This window comes from Capricornis sumatraensis, chromosome 1, assembly GCF_032405125.1.
Source record: "Capricornis sumatraensis isolate serow.1 chromosome 1, serow.2, whole genome shotgun sequence".
In the NCBI taxonomy this organism is placed as follows: domain Eukaryota; kingdom Metazoa; phylum Chordata; class Mammalia; order Artiodactyla; family Bovidae; genus Capricornis; species Capricornis sumatraensis.
In genome coordinates, this window is record NC_091069.1 from 56081494 (window position 1) to 56088118 (window position 6625).

Here is a 6625-nt window from a genome sequence, read left to right on the forward strand (position 1 = left end):
GCTGTCGAAAGTGGGGGCAGGACAAAGACACTGGCCTCCAGGCTCAGTAATTTCTAATGCATCATTGCACGCACAAGTTGGTCATATCAGAGCACATTTAAGTCTCTAACTCTTGAAACTTCTGATACTTTTTTGCTGGTTGTAGGTGAATACTAAATTTCTAAGTAAATTTTTTGCAGTCCAGGTGGCATAGAACCTGTTGTGACTCTAGACAGGAGTGTCATTTAGATGTCAATATATCTAAAGTAAAAGGAAGTAGCTTGGCATAAGTTTTAGGTGCTGCCTGAGACATGGAGTTTTCAAACAAATGGTTGTTTGGCCCTAAAAACAGCATAACGATGCTCTGCGTAGAAGTGTAAGACATCCTTTTGGGGGACAATGGTGGTGGGGTGGAGACTGTTAGTGCTTGAAGCAGAAGATAATAACTCATCACCCCCAGAGATCATTTGGCCAAGTTGGGTGCTATAGGAAGGCCATTTTAACCATATCCACATATCCTTGGAATCTTAATATTACTCTTACTTTTGGGTGGAGCCTGGAATTTATATACTACTTTTAGTGTTAGTGAAAGTATTAGTTGCTCAGCCATGTCCTACTCTTTGTGACCCCATGAGCTGCAGCCCACCAGGCTCCTTTGTCCGTGGAATTCTGCTGGCAAGAATATTGGAGTGGGTTGCCATTCCTTTCTCTGGGGAATCTTCCTGACCCAGGAACTGAACCCAGGTCTCCTGGAGTGCAGGTAGATTCTTCACTGTCTGAGCTACCAGGGAAGTCCACTTTGACTGTTCGCTTATTTTTTCATTATCAATCCAAGTAAGAGTTCGACTAAGTTTCAAGAACTAGAGATATCGCCTGCTACATCATTCAAAGGAGCGGTGGCTGCGTGGGCCCAGGAGGGCCTAGAGGAGCTATCCCACATTGAAGGTCAGGAAGGGTGGCGGTGAGGAGATACCCCTTGTCCAAGGTAAGAGAAACCCTAGTAAGATGGTAGGTGTTGCAAGAGGGCATCAGAGGGCAGACACACTGAAACCATACTCACAGAAAACTACTCAATCTAATCAAACTAGGACCACAGCCTTATCTAACTCAATGAAGCTAAGCCATGCCCGCGGGGCAACCCAAGATGGGCAGGTCATGGTGGAGAGGTCTGACAGAATGTGGTCCACTGGAGAAGGGAATGGCAAACCACTTCAGTATTCTTGCCTTGAGAACCCCATGAACAGTATGAAAAAGCAAAATGATAGGATACTGAAAGAGGAACTCCCCAGGTCAGTAGGTGCCCAATATGCTACTGGAGATCAGTGGAGAAATAACTCCAGAAAGAATGAAGGGATGGAGCCAAAGCAAAAGCAATACCCAGCTGTGGATGTGACTGGTGATAGAAGCAAGGTCCACTGCTGTAAAGAGCAATATTGCATAAGAACCTGGAATGTCAGGTCCATGAATCAAGGCAGATTGGAAGTGGTCAAACAGGAGATGGCAAGGGTGAACGTCGACATTTTAGGAATCAGCGAACTAAAATGGACTGAAATGGGTGAATTTAATTCAGATGACCGTTATGTCTACTACTGTGGGCAGGAATCCCTCAGAAGAAATGGAGTAGCCATCATGGTCAACAAAAGAGTCCGAAATGCAGTACTTGGATACAATCTCAAAAATGACAGAATGATCTCTGTTCATCTCCAAGGCGAACCATTCAATATCACAGTAATCCAAGTCTATGCCCCAATCAGTAACGCTGAAGAAGCTGAAGTTGAACGGTTCTATGAAGACCTACAAGACCTTTTAGAACTAACACCTAAAAAAGATGTCCTTTTCATTATAGGGGACTAGAATGCAAAAGTAGGAAGTCAAGAAACACCTGGAGTAACAGGCAAATTTGGCCTTGGAATGCAGAATGAAGCAAGGCAAAGACTAATAGAGTTTTGCGAGGAAAATGCACTGGTCATAGCAAACACCCTCTTCCAACAGCACAAGAGAAGACTCTACACAGGGACATCACCAGATGGTCAACACCAAAATCAGATTGATTCTATTCTCTGCAGCCAAAGATGGAGAAGCTCTATACAGTCAACAAAAACAAGACCAGGAGCTGACTGTGGCTCAGATCATGAACTCCTTGTTACCAAATTCATACTTAAATTGAAGAAAGTAGGGCAAACCACTAGACCATTCAGGTATGACCTAAATCAAATCCCTTGTGATTATACAGTGGAAGTGAGATATAGATTTAAGGGCCTAGATCTGATAGATAGAGTGCCTGATGAACTATGGAATGAGGTTCATGACATTGTACAGGAGACAGGGATCAGGATCATCCCCATGGAAAAGAAATGCAAGAAAGCAAAATGGCTGTCTGAAGAAGCCTTACAAATAGCTGTGAAAAGAAGAGAAGTGAAAAGCAAAGGAGAAAAGGAAAGATATAAGCATCTGAATGCAGAGTTCCAGAGAATAGCAAGAAGAGATAAGAAAGCCTTCTTCAATGATCAATGCAAAGAAATAGAGGAAAAGAAAATGGGAAAATGGGGAAAATGGGAAAGACTAGAGATCTCTTCCGGAGAAGGCAATGGCACCCCACTCCAGTACTCTTGCCTGGAAAATCCCATGGGTGGAGGAGCCTGGTAGGCTGCAGTCCATAGGGTCGCTGAGGGTCAGACACGACTGAGCGACTTCATTTTCACTTTTCACTTTCATGCATTGGAGAAGGAAATGGCAACCCACTCAAGTGTTCTTGCCTGGAGAATCCCAGGGACAGGGGAGCCTGGTGGGCTGCCGTCTATGGGGTGGCACAGAGTCGGACATGACTGAAGCGACTTAGCAGCAGCAGCAGCAGTAGCAGCAGCAGAGATCTCTTCAAGAAAATTAGAGATACCAAGGGAATATTTCATGCAAAGATGGGCTCGATAAAGGACAGAAATGATATGGACCTAACAGAAGAAGAAGATATTAAGAAGAGGTGGCAAGAATACACAGAAGAACTGTACAAAAAAGATCTTCAAGACCCAGCTAATCACAATGGTGTAATCACTCACCTAAAGCCAGACATCCTGGAATGTGAAGTCAAGTGGGCCTTAGAAAGCATCACTACAAACAAAGCTAGTGGAGGTGATGGAATTCCAGTGGAGCTATTTCAAATCCTAACAAATGATGCTGTGAAAGTGCTGCACTCAATATGCCAGCTAATTTGCAAAACTCAGCAGTGGCCACAGGACTGGAAAAGGTCAGTTTTCATTCCAGTCCCAAAGAAAGGGAATGCCAAAGAATGCTCAAACTACCGCACAATTGCACTCATCTCACACACTAGTAAAGTAATGCTCAAAATTCTCCAAGCCAGGCTTCAGCAATACGTGAACCGTGAACTTCCTGATGTTCAAGCTGGTTTTAGAAAAGGCAGAGGAACCAGAGATCAAATTGCCAACATCCACTGGATCATGGAAAAAGCAAGAGAGTTCCAAAAAAACATCTATTTCTGCTTTATTGACTATGCCAAAGCCTGTGACTGTGTGGATCACAATCAACTGTGGAAAATTCATAGAGAGAAGGGAATACCAGACCACCTGACCGGCCTCTTGAGAAATCTGTATGCAGATCAGGAAGCAACAGTTAGTACTGGACATGGAACAACAGACTGGTTTCAAATAGGAAAAGGAGAACGTCAAGGCTGTATATTGTCACCCTGCTTATTTAACTTCTATGCAGAGTACATCATGAGAAACACTGGGCTGGAAGAAGCACAAGCTGGAATCAAGATTGCCAGGAGAAATATCAATAACCTCAGATATGCAGATGACACCATCCTTATGGTAGAAAGTGAAGAGGAACTAAAAAGCCTCTTGATGAAAGTGAAAGAGGAGAATGAAAAAGTCGGCTTAAAGCTCAACATTCAGAAAACGAAGATCATGGCATCTGGTCCCATCACTTCATGGGAAATAGATGGGGAAACAATGGAAACAGTGTCAGACTTTATTTTTGGGGGCTCCAGAATCACTGCAGATGGTGATTGCAGCCATGAAATTAAAAGACGCTTACTCCTTGGAAGAAAATTTATGACCAACCTAGATAGTATATTCAAAAGCAGAGACATTACTTTGCCAACAAAGGTCTGTCTAGTCAAGGCTATGGTTTTTCCAGTGGTCATGTATGGATGTGAGAGTTGGACTGTGAAGAAAGCTGAGCACCAAAGAACTGATGGTTGGAGAATTGTGGTGTTGGAGAAGACTCTTGAGAGTCCCTTGGACTGCAAGGAGATCCAACCAGTCCATTCTGAAGGAGATCAGCCCTGGGATTTCTTTGGAAAGAATGATGCTAAAGCTGAAACTCCAGTACTTTGGCCACCTCATGTGAAGAGTTGACTCATTGGAAAAGACTCTGTTGCTGGGAGGGACTGGGGCAGGAGGAGAAGGGGACGACAGAGGATGAGATGGCTGGATGGCATCACTGACTTGATGGACGTGAGTCTGAGTGAACTCCGGGAGTTGGTGATGGACAGGGTGGCCTGGCATGCTGCGATCATGGGGTTGCAAAGAGTCGGACACGACTGAGTGACTGAAGTGAACATCATTCAAAAGATCCTCATGGAGGTACCACTTATCATTTGTTAAAGAACTGACATGATGTGGCCACAGTGAATACGTAAAATATTGTGGTTCCTTTTGGAGAAGCAAGCACTTCCATCAGTCCTTTACCCACGTACTCCAAAATAGAAAAAGAATTCAAATGTCCATAGAAATGGAGAACAAACTCCTTGACCCCAGAGGTCCCCAACAACCTTAGTACTTGGTCCACTTCAGAGGTTATAAGACTCTGAGCACTCAGTAAGTCTAGTTTTAAAACACTCTTGGCTATAGAGTACATGATGTAGTGAGTTCATTCCAGGGACAAGAGATTACCCTCAACATGGGAACTGGCCAAGGCTTATCTCTCAAATCCATAATGATCCTCCCAAAATTAAGCATCCATAATGATCCCACATCTGCCCTGGGGTGGGGCCACCTAATATGATTTATGTAGAATTCAATTAGATCTGTTAGGGAGGGAGCAATGTCTGCCAGGTACCCAAGATAAGACAATGGTCAGCATCTTCCTGTCTTTAGACTAGTTAATGAAGCTGTCATTTGAAGTGGTTCATAAAACGGAAAGTACATTCCAACTGGGCAGCGATGAGGGTACCAGCACTCACAGACATAACCTCCTTCACGTTTATGAGCTCTGGAGCAGTTATTCTCAAGACTGTCTCTACAATGAAATAATGCAATCAACTGAGAACTTTTTAAAACATTTGAAGACACCAATTACAAAATAAAGTGTAACACAAGGACTTCCCTGGTGGTCCAGAGGTTAAGAATCCTCCTGCCAACTCAGGGGACACAAGTTCCATCCTCGGTCAAGGAAGATACCACATGCTGAGGAGCAACTAAGCCAGTATGATACAACTACTGAAGCCCACACACTCTAGAGACTGTGCTCTACAACAGCAGCTCCTGCTCACTGCAACTAGAGAAAGCCCACATGCAACAATGAAGACCCAGCACAGCCAAAAATGAATAAATAATATATTTCTTTCAAAAAGCATATCCGTGGTAATGGGTCCTAATGGAGAAAACTGAAGATCACACCCAACATCAATTAAATAAGGATTCCTAAGGTCAGTTCAGTCGTTCAGTCGTGTCCGACTCTGCGACCCCATGAATCTCAGCATGCCGGGCCTCCCTGTCCATCACCAACTCCCAGAGTTCACTCAGACTCAAGTCCATCGAGTCCGTGATGCCACCCAGCCATCTCATCCTCTGTCGTCCCCTTCTCCTCCTGCTCCCAATCCCTCCCAGCATCAGAGTCTTTTCCAATGAGTCAACTCTTCGCATGAGGTGGCCAAAGTACTGGAGTTTCAGCTTTAGCATCATTTCTTCCAAAGAAATCCCAGGGCTGATCTCCTTCAGAATGGACTGGTTGGATCTCCTTGCAGTCCAAGGGACTCTCAAGAGTCTTCTCCAACACCACACTTCAAAACCATCAATTCTTTGGTGCTCAGCCTTTTTCACAGTCCAACTCTCACATCCATACATGACCACTAGAAAAACCAGAGCCTTGACTAGACGGACCTTAGTCGACGAAGTAATGCCTCTGCTTTTGAATATACTATCTAGGTTGGTCATAACTTTCCTTCCAAGGAGTAAGCGTCTTTTAATTTCATGGCTGCAATCACCATCTGCAGTGATTTTGGAGCCCAAAAAAATAAAGTCTGACACTGTTTCCACTGTTTCCCCATCTATTTCCCATGAAGTGATGGGACCAGATGCCATAAAGGTGAGCTAATTATAATATGCAATCAAGGTTCACAATTCATGTCTCTGGGCTACTTTTCAATCCTGACATTACTTGAGAACTATCCTGGCATTGATAAAAATGTACATATGGACCCTACATATCCAAGGATTTAAGGTTGAGACACAGGCATTTTTTTAAATTCCTTAGATGATTATTATAAGCAGCAGGATTGACAGTCATTGACTAGTGAAAATTCCAAGAAGGGTAAGTGGCCACGGTTGGTGATGGGTGTATTCAAGGAGGCCTTCAGGACACTGCACAAGTCTACAGACAGTCTTGGACTCTAAAACCTCAGCTCAGA